The sequence below is a fragment of the Plectropomus leopardus genome, chromosome 8 (genome assembly GCF_008729295.1).
Source record: "Plectropomus leopardus isolate mb chromosome 8, YSFRI_Pleo_2.0, whole genome shotgun sequence".
NCBI lineage: Eukaryota > Metazoa > Chordata > Actinopteri > Perciformes > Serranidae > Plectropomus > Plectropomus leopardus.
Window position 1 is genome coordinate 21,478,139 of NC_056470.1, and position 20,319 is coordinate 21,498,457.

The 20,319-nt window shown below is 38.3% G+C and overlaps 1 long non-coding RNA gene across 1 annotated transcript; it reads left to right on the top strand.

The window, feature by feature from the left end:
• On the top strand, positions 1-18,169 carry LOC121946570. Its single transcript, XR_006106030.1, has 3 exons — positions 1-43; positions 16,241-16,297; positions 17,895-18,169. It is a non-coding gene; the product is annotated as an uncharacterized LOC121946570 (long non-coding RNA).
• The last annotated feature ends 2,150 nt before the right edge of the window (positions 18,170-20,319 follow it).

Consider the following 20,319-nt stretch of genomic DNA (forward strand, 5'->3'; position numbering starts at 1 on the left):
CCGAACAGCTGATCTGCGGTGTTCTACAGTGCTGCACTTATGTGTAAGTATACAGAAGCTCTATGACTTGAGAAAATGTACGGCCAAAGAAAAGAGATATCTGATGACATGTTTAAGTGGTGAAAATATTTTCAATATAGCAAGCACTTAAGCTGATACATTTTTTTCTTATAGGTAGGCCTTGTCAGCATCTTAAATCCATTCTATACCTCCACCAGGCTTAAAACGTCATTGATTCCAGACCTGGATATGTAGTAATCATATATACAGGAACATGATAAATCCCTAGTTTACTCTTTATTCCATGTGCTGCAAATGCCATATCTCAATTATGATCAAAAACAGGAAGTGACTCATAACCAGGATACAAGAATGAATGCAAACGTTGACAGTGAAAGTAGGTAATTTAGAAATTCAGTGGCACTGAGGTGTATGAGTCAACTTGGCTGTTGGGAACTTAGGGTGACATTAGATGGGGAGTAAAAGCGAGGGAGAGAGAGTGAGACATATGGTGCTGTGACAGTAACAGAAGGGACATGGAAGTGTTGTAACATGCGGATGTTAGGAAAGGTGCATGGTCAGCAATGGCAAACACACACAATCATGTTTCATACAGTACAATACAGTGTTGTCTTGTAGTTTGATTTGCCTGTTCTGTCATGCAAAAATGTCATCTCATCTGCACTCCCAGGGTTCAGATACCAACAAAACTTCTTATCAATGTGATAAAGATACATAAATACTGGTACATTGAATACTGTGCGGCTTATCCAGTCTATAATCCCTGAAAAGAAGGTTAGAAATACTAAAACATGTTTCAAGTTAATATAAAGACGTTTCACACACTTCCATGCCTGTGCTAAGACTTTTGATTTAGACCAGAGGATTCAAACTGTGAGGCGGAGGAAGGAGAGATTTGAGGTGGAGATACTGCGTGAGTTGAAAGGGGCATGTGCATGCTGGTTTTCTGAGAACAAAAGGTAGATAGTCATTGCAGTTGTGCCCACTGATTTGTTGCAAGAATTGTACTTCTCTCTGAGTCATAAGACACACACACACACAGACATGATTCACATTCTTTAAGATTCACTGTGACCTATGCTTCCCGGGGATGACATTTTCTCCGATATACATCATGATTAAAGTTTCATAAATGCACTTAGACATGACATAAAATAGATGTTCCTCATCATGGGCGGATTATGAGACAACCTGCCCCTGGGCAAAAATATGCAAACGGACCCACCACCCCTACAGGTGCAAGACACACAGACATTGTGGTGGTTTGTGTCTCTTTGTAGTCTATATGCATCTTTTTATGGTTTTAAGTCTCTTTGAGGTTATTTTGTCTTTTTAGTAATTTTTTGTCTCTTTGTAGTCATTTTTTGTCTTCTTGTAGTTTGGGTCTCTGAGGTAATTTGGTGTCTTATTGACATACGTAGCTTTGTCTTTTTAGTCATTTTATGTCTTGTGCATGGCCATACCAACCATTAACGTCATCTAGGTCAGGACCTTGGTATTTTTTCCAAGCTGCATACCTGAAAATATTGTAACTTTCATGTGTCAATTTCAAAGATAAAACAACGCTAAGAGAATGACTTGCTCCTCTGTTAACAGTCATTGATTTTGTGTGTGTGGATGGGTGATGAGGTGAACGTTTTTGTCGCCACTATGCACTTTTGGTAGACCTGGGGATTTTTGGGGTGCTCCATGGGTGGTATTTGCAGTATTTGCGGTATGTGAGGAATGTCAGGAAATGTCAGAATCAATGCAAGATACAACAGAGGAGGTGATGTAACTAGAAGCTGTCTGTAGTTAGTGTTTTTCATCCCCAGTCGGACATTATTTAAGCTATAATAATTCTCATCAAAATTTGATGAGAATTTTTATAGCCTCTGTGCCGCGGTTGTTTTTATACATGCACCTTTAAAAAGAGGCCACCAACTGGAATGGCATGTTAATTCTGATTAATATAACTTGCAAGCTAGGAGCACTGATTCACCAATCCTGCTTGCTTTTATAGGAGGAGTGTAATGGAAAAAACATACACATTTTATTTAGGAAATGTAGTGGAGGAAGTGAAGTTTGCAAAAAAAAAAAAACAACTTTGTGTCTCCTTTTAGTTGTTTTGTGTTGTCTTGGAATATTTTTGGTTTCTATGAGGTAATTGTGTGTCTTTTTATGGTGTTTTGGGTGTCTTGATATAATTCTGAGTTTTGTTTGTCTTTTTGTGTCTCCTCATAGTCACTTTGTGTCTTGTGGTTGTTTTGTGTCTTTTTGTAGTGTTTGGGTCTCTTTAAAGTGATTGTGTTATTATTACTTTGTTGTAAATCTGTGTCTCCCTTTGGTTGTATTGTGTCTTTTCGTAGTCTTTTGAGTTTCTCCAAGGTAATTGTGTGTCTTCTTATGGTCACGTTTTTGGTGTTGTTTTGTATATCTGTAGCCGTTTTTTGTTGTTTTGCTCTCTTTGATGAAATTGTGTCATTCAGATAATATATTGTCTGTTTGAGGTGATGTGATCTTTCTTCTTGCTTTGTAGTATTTTGTATCTTCTTGTAGTTATTTTGTGTCTCTTTGCAGTTCCATAGCATCTCTTTGTTTTCATTTTTAGTCTCTCCCTGGTCAGTGCTTCTTAATATAAGTGACATTTTGCAAGTGAAGGCCATGGGGGCCCCCTGATACATAAGGCCCCTGGGCCAGTGCCCTGTTAGCCCATTTAGAGATCCATCCATGCTTCTTATAACACCAGAACAGAACAGCTGTAAGGGTGCAGTTGTCTTGAATTTGTCTAAGAGGGGGCCCACAGTGTGAAACCTTTAAAACCTCTTGTCTATACTTTCCTGAGACTCAATATTGACCCAAAACAAGTCTCATGACCTGTCAGATCAGATTGTTTATAAGCCTGGGTCTTGCAAAAGGACTGAGGCTGAAAACAGGAATGTAGAGGAGAGACAGTTTTCTATTGTCTTAAGGTCTCTTTGGAGTGTTTTGAACCATGTCCAAAATGCCCCAAGGATGTCACAATTCCAGCTCCAGTTTGCCGCAGTTAGAGTGTCTGGGACATCTTTGACCAGGGGATCTTTAATCTCAGCTAATGTCCATGCACTAGGGGTGTAAGTCATGCAACATCATATCAAAAAATGTGTGCTGTCCTTTTAAATGTGGAGAGTTTTTAATTCAGTCACTCCACAGGCATGACATTTTGAACTTTAAACCGGTGAAGACAGAGGAATCATTGTCTAAAACATTTGGTGGACAAAAAACTCCTTCATCACAAACTTGTGATCAATGACTACATTTAAGGTCTGCTATGTCACCAGAACTCCTGACGCTGCTTTTCACACTCAGAAGGAAAAAGTGAGGAAGTCCTTGGATCAGCTGACACTCCTGGTAGGAAACTTGCTGTGCAAGTGTGTTGGTGTCATGCCACAGCAGGAGGGATCATAGCCGGCACTACTACTTCACTTCAGGCATGACAGGAAAGACAGCAGCTAGACATGTATGCCATTTTATGATACATTGGCATTATTACAGAGATCAGATCACTGTCAGACCTCCCCCTGAAACCTTCCTGTGTGAACACCTTAATCCCAGATTGAAGAAGAATGTACACACAATAAGAAAGACTCACAGCCCATAACCTACCTGTGGCCAGAGAGCTGTAAGACCTGAAAGACACTTACTTTCCTTTACTGGCTCTACGCAAGCCTAGATAGCACTATGAGCACGGAAGAGCTGCTCAAAATTAAATGTCATTGCACTTTCCAACACAGTCAGGCATGTGCTACATGGGGCTAAAACATTGCAAACTGCTCATCTATTAAAGTCCTGCTGCGCTTCATGAAAATGTCCTTCCAAGAAAATGAGAGCAACAATTGTGATGACTCATTTAAGTCAGGACAAAAGCAGGAAGTTTTTCCTTGTAGGGACCACAAAATGTTTATTTTTAACACGGGAGATCACTGTTAATTTCCTGTTTTCTACTGACAGTAAAGTTTCTTTTAGCGATGACCACATGGTTATTTTTGTAACCATAAAAAGGACAAAGGTTCCCAAACCAAGTAGTTACTTTAATCCAAATCATGATCTTTATCAAACCCCAGCCCATGCAGGCTGGATGGAACCTTTTGCGGTGTTATAATATGCTGTTGGTTAGCTGAGTTGTACTTGTAATGGCAGTATGATATGCGGATGGGCGGTATGGAATTTCATTCATAGAGAAATCCACTGTGGAAGAGCCGAAAGATGTAATATTTTAAGTTAGAGGCTGTGTTTGGTTTTGACTAGAAAAACATGCTCCCTTGCTGTGACTGTTGTGACTGTTTTTGTAAACCCTATTAGTCTCCTCTTCCTCCTCCATGTACAGGATGTAGCAAATCCAGGCTCATTCTTGAGGGGATGTGAGATGACATTTTGGGAAACTCTGCTGCCAATGAAGACAAGATACAGAGTAATACTGGGATATCCTAGAGGGACACAACAGGGAAATTTTGAATAAATGTACACAGCTTTCAGCAAAAAAGAGAATAAGAAATACACTGACTAAGAGAGACCTTGACGACATGTCTGTAGATAGTAATGTACCACAGTGTAAATCAAAAGCCAAAACAAAAGAAAATAGTCAGTAACTATGGATGATAACAAATAATCAATAATTGATTAATTGGTCGTTAAGAGTTTAATGTGAACATGTGAAATTTAATAGATTTATTTATTCGCTATGAAATACTGTCAAAGTGTATTGCTGTGAGCTTTGTGTTATGTATTGGTACATAATTTACTGGTACACTGTTCAAAAAATACAGTGTAAATTAGGAAGAATTCAATCTTTAATAATTTAATGTTAATTAAAAGTTTTTTTAATTAACATTTTAACATTAAAAACCGCCCCCCCTTTGTATCATTCTGTATCCGCTCTTTAAATTTGGACGTTTTCTAGATGCCCTGAACGCAGCACAGGCAAAACTCTTGATGAGTTATTTTTACCTCTGTAGGGGTTTGTTTGACCTGTGGAATAGATAACTGATAATTCGATATGATCACAGCTAATCAGACTGACGGGTGACAGATGCTTTAGAGGAGAGTAAATGCAGACTTTTAGAACCAGTGCAAAAAAGTTCAGTTTCACTGCATCTGGGCTTCTGCGGCACTGTCTGTGCCCAGAGTGTGCTTGTAGTTAGTGCAATGAATAACTAAACACTACATATACTGCAACAGCGCTCTTAATGAACAGTCCAGCTCCAAAAATAGAAAATCTAGACGTGGTGACATATGAAATCGTGGCAGGCCGCCACAAATGCATGAGTGTGTGGGAAACTCTGATGAATAATGTTGGTCAACTATTTCTTAATTTCTGGCTTATTTGGGATGTTTGGGGTAATGAATATGTATGTTAATATATAACACAGAGCATTTGATTAATGATTTTTATGTATCACAGCAACAGCATTTGAGACAGCCCTAAAAACTGGTGAATCTCAGTAAAGAAAATAGTGCATGTTGCAGGGAAGCACACCTGGTTTATCAACAGGTTAAGAAAGAGGCCTGAATCTGAATCTTTACTGATGCATACTGTAAGCCTAAGACAGTTAATTCTGACATGAACTGTTTTTTTAATGTTTTCTAAATATTTATAACACTTTCTTAAATCAGAGTCTTACCTCTTAAGACTCTTCACTCACCCGTCCACCCACACACCCGCAAGCAAGCAAGCACACACACACACACACACACACACACACACACACACACACACACACGCACACATGCTATACATCTCTTAGTGTCTAATAGAGTTACTACTATTTAAGATGCTTCTGAGGCTTAAAAGTTTAATTCAGTTACATTTGAACTTTTAAGATTATTAAATCCACCATGAGGAATGCCAGCTGAGTGTACAAGGTCAGCAAAATGTAGTGTGATTTTTCAACGGCAGAGTCACACGTTTTTTCTTTTACTTCTGCTTTAAGAAAATTAAGTAAAAAACTGCCTTCTATATCCAATTGGTATTACTGTTCCTTTGAACTAAAAAAAGCAAAGCTGTCCTATCTCGGGTTACACATGTAGCTTCAAGGCTGTAATGGTCAGTACACATGTAAGAAATACAATGGGTGAGAAAGTGCTGCTAACCCCACATCCAACTAGAGAGAATACTGAAAGAGAGGATTTACAACTTGTAAAGTCATCAAAGTGGTAACTATTTTATCTTTTATCATGAACATTGTAAGTTAAACAGTAAAAATACTATACAACATTTATGTTACAAGGTAATGCACAGAGAGATGTGTACCTTTGGACTGTACCATACTCAGAATTGTGTCAGTCAAATCAGATTTGGCTGTTCAATACAAATATTCAATTATTTTATATTTCTGACTGAGGGTATATTTGTTTGTTTTTGTAACAACAGCTTTTGCAACTTGATAAATTGTCTTCAGTTACATCATGGTGTTAGTTTGAATGAGATCAATTGTTCAGCCCAAACATTCAGGGCCATCCCTCCCTCTGGATTCACACCACTAGCATGACTGACAATGCCCCCTTTGTCTCAATATGCTGTTTGGATAATCACATGTGCCATTAATAATCATACTATTCCATTACAAACATTGTCTTATTTGTCATGAATAACACATTGATTGTTGTGACATTTTTCTGGTGCCATTTCCCAGAACCAGGAATGTATTTATGGAAATATTGCAGGCTATCATTGGGAGGCACAGGCGCATCTGGAGCATCTATATATTCTTTGCAGGCACCGGGCAACGCATTTCACAAAAGATGGAAAAAATACCAGTACACTGCCGTCATATTTCCAGCTCTTCTGTTATTCTTTGTGAACATGAAAACATTTCAATAATAAATAGTACTCCCCAGGTAAAGGTGTGAGAAACCTTAATAGTAAACTGATATAATATACAGTATGTGAGGATGAAATACGCAGTAATTCAATTACTAGTGTGATCACACAAAATCTACATGATATGTCAGGATTACATTAATAGTACAAGATAGGGACGTTTTGTACAGCTGCACATAAAAGAGAAAAAAAAGAACAACAGCACATCTCAAAAAATATGAACCCAGTATTATGGAGACATCATAGCTGCACCCAGAAATGTAATTAGTTGTGTGCTGAGTCCCAAGGAATTAAATCCACACTTTGACCAAATTGACTTTACTTCTGTTTGAATAAGTGTGAGTCAGTAGCTGCACAGGCATTAATAGAACATAAGAGACAGGAAACACCAGGCTCAAATCACCCTGAGCCAGAGGCCACTCTTATTTTAAAAGCTGACTCTTTTCTCATTAAACTAAAGACTTTTTTTGGCTTGTCTGGGGAAAGCATTCTGAAAAACTTTGTAAAAGTTTGCCATGAAATATAAAATATAAAATATCAGTTGTTCCCTGAATATGATAACTTTTAGAAAGTCTTAATGAAAGTTGTAATGTCTCAACTGATCGTGTGGTATCACCAGCTGGCCAAATTTGAATTTGTTCAATCAATCAGATGGCGTCACTGAAAATGCTGATGGTTAGTAGCAATGGATGTCATATGCTGTTTAGTTTCACAGGATACCATTAGCTTTACGCTATATTAAAAAATGAGCATGCAACAGCATCCTAATGACAGTAGTATTAGCCTCCATTTATTTTCACAAGGTACCGCCGTGTTTATGACCTCATACCAGCAAAACTAACACTTCCTTCAGCCTCAGCTATCCTTTGCGTTTAGTGATAATTCATAAATCTTAGCCTGCTAACATGCTAATCTAAGATGATATAAGAGATGAGAAAATACACCATTATCTGTATCTGTACGTGGAATGAGCAGAGTTTTGATTGATTGATTGATTGATTGATTGATTGATTGAGTTCAAACCAGTGTGTGGGGTAGAGCTGGGTGCAAAAATCGATTAATCAGTGCATTGCAATATGTTTTTTGCCAATTCAGTATCGATTCGTAAAATCCTGAAATCGATTAATTCCGTTGTAATGACGCCTCGCTCCCGTGGGGGCAGTGTCAGTGCCACCAGAGTGTGATTGACATTGTTCAGAGGCCCCGCTTTACCCCCAAACAACATCTGTTGTTTATTCATTAACATGGCGACAGTGGTGCGAGGTAGCAGTGTGTTAAAATCAGCGCTGACAACATTATAAGCCGATGTTTGGATACACAAAGTCAATAATAGTTACATGGTGTGTGAGCCTCGTGATCAGTGTTAAAACACTGCAACAATATGACGAACCTACATAACCATTTAAGCCAACACCATGCAGATGTTTTGCAACCTGTTGCTAATGCTGAAGCTGTGGATCACACAAATGCAGGTTGACAAATCCTGCATAAATGTTTTTTACTTTTGTTCAGTTAGGCTCAGGCAAAAATGTGCACTTTTCTATACTTTAAATTTATTTTAGTTTTAATTTTTATTTAATAAAGAATAATGTAATGATAAAAAAAAAGTTTTGGTGTCAATTTGTTCTAAATCAATACAGATAATGCATGCTTTATTGAACATATATCAGAAGGTATTGAATTATCTGGGTATTTCTGACATCGACACACATAACTGCATTGATGTCAAAGCAACTGGATCAATATCAAATTGAATCGAATCGTGGCCCAAAGAATCGAAATTGAATTGAATTGTGAGGTTCTTAACAATACCCAGCCCTAGTGTGGGGCTCAAACCAGAATGTGTTATTTTAAGCCTCAACATGACATGGGCTGATCAGAAGTTGCCATATTTATTATTTTTTAGAAAACTATCAACAGAGGAATGTCAGGATTGAGCTTCAGATTGTTCTTGATCACAAGGGTAAGAAACTGAACACCCAAATGAGGATTTTCATTTATCCAGACTACCAAAATTGACCCAATTGACTCACATTATAGGCTATTGTACTCGTAAAAATTACATTATTTGTACTTAAGATACTTATTGCATCCAGGTATTCGGCTTAATCCTAATGAACATTAGTTAGCATTAAGCTTAGAGCACCACTGTGCAAAAGAACAGCCCCTGACATTCATTCAGGTGAGGTCAAGTTACTATCAAACCATTGTTGATGTAACTTTTTGTTTTAGATAATTTACATTTACAAAACTTTATAATGTTCTTTGGCTTTGAGTACAGATGTATGCCCAATTTGAAAAGTTTTGTAAAAATCCAGAAAATATGCAGAACAATGAATCAAACCTGAGTTTCACATAGGATCAAGCAAATACTGTTTGTATTACATTGATTCTTCATGTAATAACACCTGGGTTAGTATTTGTTCTACGGTAATCATCGGCTAACAATTAAACATCTTATTTCACTAACCATCTAAAATAATGTTGCTATGGAATTAAAGAGGCAAACCTTTGTTCCTCAAACTCAGATTACCAGATAATCATGTGTTCTGCGCACAACCATCAAATAGATTATAAATTATTTACAATCTACCCCATTGTAATGTAATTAACTGCACTTCTCCAGCCTGAAGGACAACATTGTTTTTGCTCTGATATCATGAAGAGTACTCAAAGACAGTCTTTTCATGGACTAAATTGAATTTGATCCAATGATGACTATGAAAATGAGAACAAAGAAGAGGCTTTATTTAAAAAAATTTAGTCAGACTTTAGTCAGACTTATCAATTTGCTAACCTTTATCCCCTCCTGAATCATTCAAATCATATGATACAACATTGTCGTGTTCATTACGATTGCAGCTGGGATGAGACAGACTCTTGGTCAGGAGATTGATACGTCAGCTACTTGTTGATTCAGTTTTTTGTGTAGGCATGACAATGGATCAATTAAGAGGGAAAGGACGCCCATTGAGGCTACATAACGCAGATTTATTTGCAATGCCACTGACGCTGCCAGAAAATAACGCAAATTAATCACAAAAATATCTCACAAAGAATGGTTTGGAGCAGGTCCTGTTTTTGTTGTCATATGGAAAGTTTTGGTTTGCTTGTCACAGTGAAAATGGAGGAACATCAGAGCAGGGAAAAAGAGTGCCTGAAAACGGTGTGAAAAAGAACTGCTCTGAGGCAAAATTTTGCAGTTATCACACACAAAGGAACAAACAGGCATATTATGTTATTAATTACCTTTCACATCATAGGAACTGAATATTACATTATGCTGTTTTAATCGATGCAGATCTACTTTACAATTTGAATCATAGATAATGGTTCTTGTGCATACTTCTCTGCCGCTATTGCTTTTTAGATAAATATCAGGAATTGTATGACATTTGCCTCTCAAAAATGGCTAACATTTTACAACCCCAATTCCAGAAAATTTGGGAAGCTGTGTAAAACTAAAATAATAACAGACTGCATGATTTGCAAATCCTTTTTGACCTATATTCAATGCAGAACAAAAACTCCCGCACACTGTTCGCCTCACTTGGTAATCAAGAGTGAGCTTTAATAACATTTCGGTACAGAGATCTTCATTGGGTTTTTGTTCTCTGTCTTCTCCTACACACCTGTCAACCTACAGGTGTGCAAAGGTTTTCACCCTGTGATTTGATCTATAGTTAATAGAATAAAGTATGAAGACAAGATAAAGTTTTATTTTGTAAATGTACATTCATTTTGAATTTGATGCTTGCAACACACTACCAGAAAGTTGGGACAAAAGCCTGTTTACCAATTTTTTATGTCATCATTTTTTTAAACAACACTTAAGTGTAAGTAAGTGTTATGGAACTGAGGACAGTAATTGCTGAAGATTTACAGTAGCAACACTGAGGGAATCCTAACTGGTTGTTCACATTTGACACATGGGAGAAATTTCAGTTGGTTATAATCTGTAGTCCTCACTGTTAGATGCTGAAAAATCCTACACACTGCCCCTGAATTTTGCTTTAACTGCCTTTCTCAGACTGAAGTTGAGTGTTTCAATCATTTCATGGATGCTGAAAGGTTCGCTGACCAGGATAATTAAGATGATTGCACAGGAAAGTCTCAGAAAAGGCTGTTTTTTTTCCCCCCACTTTTGATCTTTTTAATTGCTCAAACAAAAAAACACAAGAAGCTCTGAGTTATTTTGGCCTCTACGAGAATGTTACAGGTACCACATATGCACAACTGTAAATCTTGGTAACTTTTTTGTTTAGTTATTAGTGAAGCTTTGGTTCAACCTGCTCTTAGATGTGGAAGTCAGTGTTTTGTGATTATAAGGCCTAGCATTATTTACTGTTTTTTAAACCAGTAATGATCTTCCAAATGTTAAAACATGGGACTACAGCTCTTTTAGACAGCCATTCAGCCTTTGACACAGTTCACTGTACAATTTTACTTCACTGCCTTAAGCACTGGGTTGTTATCACAGCTGTAGCTTTAGATTGGTTCACTTATCTGTAATACACTATCACATTCATGCTGGTGGTTTTGCATATTTAGCCCATTTAGTATAAGCCCCCCACACAGTTTACATTACTGCTGGCCATTTTTCAAAGCTTTCCACATTAAAATGTTTGGACTGTGGTAGCTTATATTGTAACCATTAGTCATCATTACATCTTGTTTTAAAGCAAGTGAAGATGCGGATTGAAGTCTGGTTCACTTCAAAGCACACTGTTTCTTACTGTGTCTCAGGCAAAAGAAAAACATATAAAACACCTCTGAGGCAAAGGTTAAAATGAGCTCAGTGCAATTTGAATGACAGTTAATATCTACACGGCTTTAACAGTTCATTGGAACATTCACAGGAACCTGCGTAAATGTTAGTAAATACTCAACAAATGGTCTACAATTGGCAACAAACGTTAACAGGTTTTGCCCACTGTTTTCTTTAAAAATGGCAGCGTATGAAAATGAAATAATCAAGAGTTTAAAGATCTTAGAAAGAATTCGGTCTTAATGGATGTAAATAAATGCGGTGTAAATACATGGTGCAAATGCTCTTTGTTTGGTTTGATATCGGTGGCAGTGCTGCCTGTGATTTTAAAACAGGAGTCAATTATTCTGGGCCACCTTATGAGAGGTGTGATAAGAGGAGATTTGCCTGTCTTGGATGATATTCAGTGGATGGAATGAAGAAAATGAAATGAAATAAAATTATATTTGGTTTGGTTAAAGGAGTAAATCCTTCAAAGGATTTCACAGTATTACAGTATCTGTTCTCTTCTCAATCTCAAAAGCCGATGTCCTATTTAACAATTTTGGATTTGGTCATGTTTTGGTGGCACCCCAAAAAAAAGTATATTCATTGATTTATTGTTATGTGGTTGTATGCTGGATTTTTGCTAATCAAAGCCACAACCCTTTCAGACAGAGACTCACAGTAGACTAATATCCTGTGTTATCCCTAAAAACACACATGGAATGTGCAACCACCCACACAACACACATACCCCCCACACATGGTGCATGTGCACAGGGTCCTCAAACAAGGCTCAACTCTGAAATAATGTGAAATGTTTGCATGTGGGATGTACGTGTGTGCATGACTAGGGACAGGTGCATCTTCCTAGGTGGTGCTTTAGGTGTTGCTTATATTATGTCATGTCTTTGTGATGAATGCTATAGGCTGAACTGGTGACCTTAAAGATTTTTTTTTTATGTTGTGTTATCTAATCTCATCTCAGTTACTGGGTAGCACCAGTGGCAGATATTTTTCATAGGGGTGGCTGGATGGGGCCTCTGTAAATCTTGGGGTGGCATACCAATAGCTATAAGTGAATATCATGAATTTGCTTATGTTCTTGAGGTGCAAAGGCTAAACCAAAACTATGTCATTATTAAGTAAAGCAATCTCATACTGACATACCTTGGTTTCTTATTTTACAGTTTATATGACTAATTATCTGCTGTGCATAGACTAATACCCTACAGTTTGATATCCACAACCATCCAGTTTAAATATGTTACATACTTATGTGTATGTGTTGATTCATTGTTGATTAGTTAGTTAATTCAGAAAGTTTCTACTTTTTCTTAAAAAAGACAAGCTTGAGTATAAAAGATTACATTGATTGTGATGACCAAAACATTTACAGAGAACAGGAAAAGTACTTTTGAGGGAGACTTGTGGTCACCCATAGAAATCATTTTTATTCAGACATCTTGAAGTGAGAGTTTGAGGGACCCCTTTAAAAACACCCATGCCAGTTGTTCCTTTGCCAAAATTTAGCACATCTTTTGATCCTGATTTAGCCTCCTTCCTAACAAGCTATCCTATCCACTTGATGGTGAACTCATGTATGGGAGGTAGGATCCTAATGTTCAAAGATAAAATTATTTATAATGGCATTGTACAATTTGATTTGCATGCAGACTGGGAGAGCAGCACCTGTTCCTATTATGAGATGTAGATCCAGCTGCCGGTACAGTTGAAATCGCAGATTGCTTGTCTGGTAGACTGCTATGAAAATTATGGGGGCTTAAAAATAATCATCTGTCCAAAAAATCTTTGAGCACTCTACTATCATACAAGCACAGAAAATAGTGTCTCAACTCAGAGTTTCAGCTCTAATCATCAGAAGATTTAGAGTTCCCCATAACACAAACAGGTAATACAGGATGTTGGTCACGGGAGCTGTGCCGTAGGTCACCATTTTTGAAAGGTGTGTTTGTGTATGCATAAACTGTTACATGAAGATTGGGTTGTTGAGATGTTTTACTATGTAGCAATTTACGATTTTATATTCTGTGGAACTGCAGGAGGGAGTCCAGAACATATTTCCCTAAGGGGACATTAAAGTAAATCTTATCTACAACAGCACACCATGATAGGTCGTATCATATCTTTTACTGGCCTACTCATGTTGGGGAAAATATTCTCCTAGACTTCGTGGTAGAGCTTGATGTCCAGATCTCTTTTCCACATCATCCTCAGACACCCACTCTTACCATACACGGCATTTGCTGCCATTTATAAAACACAGAAGATGTAGAGTTGCTGCCCGCAGTACTGAATATAGTACCCTTGCCCCTTTTATAAATCCTGCCCCAAAGTCAAAAGCCTGAAGTCTATATCACACATCCCGATTTCACCCTATCAAACACTTTCTTGATTGAGAAAGCAGCAACTGAATCCTCTTTTTAATCACATGAGATGGAGTAGTCATCTTAGGTCATCAGCTAATGATCTACCTTTAATAAAACCAACCTGATCATCATTAATAACCTGTGGTACAACTTTCCCATTTGCGTTTCATAGTACCTTGTTCAATATTTCGCTCATAAGGGTTCCGGTCTTTTGTCAGCAGTATAGAGATTACTGTGTCACTAAATGCTGGTGGCAGCTGTCCCTCTGCCAACACTTCTGTATAAACCTCAGTCAGAGTAGATGCTACTATGTCAGTGTTCTTCCTATAATGTTTGGCTGGAGGGCTTTCTAGGACCTATGATTTACCAGACTTAATTGTTATCCAGCATCAACACCTGGGCTTGGGATATCATTTGAAGATCTATTTAAAAAAAAAAACTTCAAAATTCTTATGCAGTTTTTCAAAGATGATGATGATGATGATGATGATGATGATGATGATAGAATCAAGAAACTGACTTCTATTTGTTTCAGTTGTCTCTCACACTGCTTGCCAGATCTCTCTACACTTGCACAAAAGCTGTTTTTAACCTAAAGAGGGTATATTCTGCCTTATTATTTCGATACTGCGCTTAGTTTAGCTGATATTTCACAATTCACATTTTTTTTCCAATCAGTTGTCTTGTCTTGTGATAAGTCATTTTCCATGAAATTCAAGCTCTTGTGTTGGTGACTTTTTTTCCAGAGAATTAGTATGTGAAATTATTTTGCCCATAGGCCTTTCCTACACTGTCCCCAATCTATCTGATGAGACAATATTTTGATCAAAACAGTCCTTATGGTAGATTTCCAAACCAGTCTTAAATGTGTGTCAGCAGTAACATTTTTACTGTAATGGTCAAAAATGTACACCCAAGACCTTATTAACGTAATTATTTTATTCTCGGGAAGGCAAAATACCCTTCATAACTGGCCACTTGAAAACATTTTATTAGGATTTTAACTGCCTGTGAACAAGGGTTGTTCAAATTTTCCAACCAACTGTGTGTGATTCCCCACGAGCAATTTTTAGCAAATGCAATCATGGTAGAGCTTGCAGTGAAAAACAAAATAATGTCATCTGTTTGGAATTATTTTGGCTCTAAATCAGATGCTCCTTGTATGCCAAAGGACCTAAATGAAGCAATTTGCTGCCGCTGAAGAGGTGCTTTCATATTTTTTTCCAGCACTCAGTGAACTTTGGTGCTGCATTTTGAAGTGCTAAGTGAATTTGTATGTCCTGTGTTGTAAATGTATTGCCTTTTATGTTATGTTCTGTTGGCTTTGCTATGGTTTATTGCTACTCACTGGGCTCCAATGTACTGAGTCAATTCAGATCAGTGAAAAACCTAGTAAAAATAGACACAAAGTTAAGATACAAAATAACGAGAGTTGTAGCAGTTCCTTGTTACTTAAACGGATAACGTCAATACATTATAGAATTGCAGTAATTTCTTTAGGGCAGCCCCTTGAAAGTCAGAGATTGGAATCATCAGAGACTCGTCAGTCAAATGAGATTACCTCAAGCAGTTGTTAGTTTGAGCAGGTTTTTTTGTGTAGTGTACTTCTGGGGACATTTTGGTCTTCAGATTTTGCTGTGTAGTGAGTGCTCTCGACTTTCATGCTACTGTTTGGTGCAGGGAGCTGCGAACATGCAAGCAGCAGCACAGAGGAGGAGAAAGCAGAGAAATGTTGAATTTAAAGCTCACAGCAACTTAATACAACTCTCTCTGGGTTTTATTTGATATCTAGTGATAGCAAAAAATGTTGCACATTTACGACCTGTTGTTAGCGCTGTTAGCTTGTTCACTGTATTACATAAATGCCAGTGTTACACTAAATGTCCCGCAGATCCTGTTCCAACTTTAAAACTTTTTAGGGAAAACAAAATAAATTGTTAGGTATTTGTACTGAACAGCCAAATCCGATTTGACTGGCATAATTCTGAGTCTTCTACATCTCTAAATTTCCTGTTGATCACATACTAATAAGTCATATTTGATGCTGGGACATGTGAGTGTACACATTATTTTATGCATTTCTTGCCTACAAAAGCTGCCATTACACAGTTGATAAATGAGGCCTATGTGTGCAATGTCAATCACACTAATTCATGGCTGACATGAACGTATGCTTAGCTGCTTCAGTGCAGCTTAAATTGCCACCAGCCCTGTCCATCCTGAAATTCTGCTCTTTTGCAGATCTGGCAGAGCGTAGATATTTTGGCAGATGGAGTTCAGCAGGGACATCTTGTTAAGGTAAGGCAGCCAGATCATGTCCATCTGTTTGAATACAGTGTGAGTGCCCTTGGCTTCACCTGAATCTGCAGGGTTAATGTTCATTGCATGAATTGGATGAACAGGTTTTCTCTCCTTAGTGAGTTAAAATGTATCAGTAAAGGTCATTTTGCACCAAAGCCTTATGATATTGGTTTAGGTTCTCATAAAAGATATTTATTCAGCCACCTGGTCACATAATGAAAAATGAAGGGAATCATATTACTTTTTCATTTATGTTTTGTACTTCGTCAGCTGTTTCCAATTAGTAGACACACATAAACAAAAACGTAAGGTGGTAAATGCAGCTGTGGTGAATGAAGCTTGGCTAGTTGGGTTTCTCCAGCAACAGGAAACACTCATGAATCTCAATCAATAGTCTTGTTTTTGGAGACGCAGAACACTGTGACAAATCCAATTAGAGCTAAAAATCCATGCCTGCCTGCTAAGAGATCCTAGGAAGACACATTGTGTGTGAGTGGGTGTGTGTGTGTGAGTGGGTGTGGGTGTGTGTATCTTGTATAATTGTGTGTGCACGCACATCCAATGCATAATATAGAAAAAAACATGGATAGGCACAGGGGAAAACACGTGGGGTTGCTGACTTGGGAAAAGCATGCAGCAACCACAACTGACTGTTAGTACCTGATTCCCACCTTAATATATACTTGTCTTTTTGCCGTAAAATCTCCTTAAAGGATAGCTTTATGAGAACATCTATAAGGTTTTCTCTAGCTGTGATCATTTCTATGTTCATACTGGCTCATAAAAGATCCCTTCCTTATAAGGTTTCAGTGTGAAGTAATGGAATACAAATATTCACCAAGCCTCATTCTGTGAAAAAAACACATTTCAACATTTATCTGAACTAAAGTGGCTTCAGATGTCTAAATTAGAGAAATAAAATGGGTATCTTGCAAGGTTTAAGTCGGTTTAGTCCAAAAATCCCTCTGTTCTACCATTACTTTCCCAACAGCTGAATAAAAAGACACTGCCTGGGGAAACACACACAAAATCTCACTCAAGAACGGTAGTTTAGACAGACATGTCTTGGTTATTTCGTAGCGTCCCATTCGGTTTAGGTGTATCTGCCTAACAAGTGGACTATCATTTGGAAACACAAGAGATGAATAACGAGATTAGGTAAAAGTCAGAGCACAGTGAAATCTGATGGTGTCACTGTTCCTAAACTCCCTCCACCAATTGTTACTTTTATGATCCAAAAGGATAATACAGCTGTGGCTCAATCTGATAAGTGGGTTGACATGGGCTTCCCAGTGATTGGAAGCTTTAGCCTATATTAACTGGATCAGCTTAAGACATGTTTGGAGATGTGGGAGCAGAGAGATGTAGAGGAACCTGTGGCCATGTCCAGACAACAGCAAAAGATAAATAAGCTGCTAACGGAAGACTGCCTACTCTCTCTACAGTACACACTAGGCCTATGCTTTCCAAAGCTGAAAGAATGGGAAAGAGTTAAAGCAGAGTGACAAGATAGATGAAAATAAAACAAGCAAACTGATAAACAGAATAACACACAAGAACAAACTAACATTTTTCTTTAATTTCTTTGACTGAGGTACGCAAATCACAAGACCCATTCTGGCTGGACCCTTATCTGGACTCCGCTCCTCCCCCATATGCTCCAGTCCACCCTGATCCTGAAGGAGAAGCAGCGCAGGCAGGAGACCCGGCTGCTGATTGAAGCTCACCCGCTCCACCGCCACCTGTCCCAAGCAGCTGCCAAAGACAGAGCCTCTACACGAAAATAGAAGAAAGCTTGAAACAGAGCTTTGCAGCGTACAACTTTTGGTCCCCTCCTCCCCGTGACCCAGTCGTGGAAATGCTGATGATGCCACGGCCCATGTGTCAAGTACTGAACTGAGACGTTTATTGAGCAAAATGCTCAAACATGATTAATATGATGTCCGGTTCATATGGAGGCGACCAGGGGAAAGGCCAAGAAGAGGACGTTTCATCGCTAAGCACTCAAAGGTATTTGATCTATTTTTGATCCATTATTACAGGCTGGTGTCATTTCTTCTCTGTCATGACTTTCCTGTGCGATCATCTATTATTTTAGTAAAGAAAATTCATGATACTGGACAGCCAACGCAGTGGCCTTTTTTTTCCAGCATTTGCAGGCAGTTAATGCCCCTATCCTTTCACCTGCGTTATTAATTTCAAATCCACACACAATTTGGTTAGTGGTTCCACCCGAAGCCACACAATATTCCATCACTGGTTTGGCAAACACGTTGTTCAGTATTTCCGTGCACAAAGATTGTGCCAACCTGTTTGCTACTCTGTTAGCACCGCATTCTGTTAGCATTGGTGAAAAGTGCCCTCAGCAGCCACAGTGGTGCTTCAGAACCTGAAGTCAGGCGATTGGGTGCTCATTAAAGACCACAGGAGGCGTCAATGGAAGCAGAGACAATATCACCGTCCATATCCAGGTGCTCCCCACTGAAACAGCTGTAAAGGTCGCAGGAAAGGCTACTTGGGTCCACGCCAGCCATTCTAAGCTTGTCCCAGAATCATATGACGACACAGGGCGCTCCATTCACCTGCCAAATACATTAGCTAATGCCCAGAGCAGATTAAAGTCACCGCAACGCGTTGAGGATTCGTCAGGGGTGTGGGCGGATCGTTGCTCCTAAGGTGACCAAAGCACACTCCAAGAAGAGATCTAGGATGACAGTAATGGCATACTGTTTAAGGACACCAACGAAACAACACAATGCAACAGAAACTGCTGTACATTCATCCTTAAAACATGACTGACCAAACGCTTCATTCACAAAGACACTGACCAAACTAGAAAAGCTCACCAAGGAGCTGAAAAGGAATGTTGTAGCAGACACAACATGGATGATGGACTGGTTTGACTTTATGTTCAATAATAGAAATCATTTATTCTGACTGTTGTATCTATACTTAATGTCTCTATGATAGTGTTTCCCTGTTAGGATGGGTCCTTATTCCTTGTGTCAGAGGGAGGGCAGGGCTAATGCGTCGACGTAATCGACGTAATCAATTACGTGAATACGTCGATTCACATGATGTGCGTCGCCGCGTCGCACTGTTTCACACAACCTGCGTAATGAGAGCGTGAGCAGCGCTGGGTGTGTTGTTTTTTGTTTCGGCGCTCGTGTATCAAGTTAGAGTGTGCACACTGCTCACCCGAACAGCGTGCTGCGTCAGAGTTGCATGTCAGCTGCAGCACATCTAGAGAAAACGGTGGCTCGGTGGCAGCTGTGCAGCTGTACAACTTCATAAATAAGTGGAATATGTGCTTATAAATATGAAAATACAGCACTCATATCAGCAGGCAGCGATATGCCTTAAGGCCCAGTTATAGCTGAACTATTTTGATGCAGAAAGAATGGACTAGTTATGATCATTTCTGTTAGAGAAAAGTTATTGTGTTATTCAAATTGCACTAATTTTACTGTAAGATGTTTTGTTGGACTGCTAGATTTGAGGTTTGTTACTGTAACAGTAACTGTTTTGTGACTTCTCCTAAAAGTAACTTGAATTTTACATTGTTTTATTTATTTTGCTGTTGGATTGCAAGTGTAGATATAGATTGCACTACATTATATATATTACATCAGACTGTAAAATACAGATTACTAGTTAATACTGGGCTATTTTTTGTTGGGGAATAATGCCCTGCAGTGTATGACAAGTTTTAAAATGTTATTTGCGGTAAATTCGTTGTTATATTAATCAAGTAATACAGAAATAATAGTTAGATCAATTAAAAAAATAATCAATAGATTAATCGAAAAAATAATCAATAAAAAAATAGTCATGAGTTGCAGCCCTAGTCAGAGATCTTATTGTCAGAGCTACTGAAAGGTCAGCTACACACCAAATGGCTTTTTTTATTTAACAGCCTTTTTTTTGTAACAGACATTTCAGATTTGTTTCCTCCTAAATGGCTCCCACTTGATCATTTTTATAAAAAAACTGATGAAGACCTTGATGCTTGAGTGTAA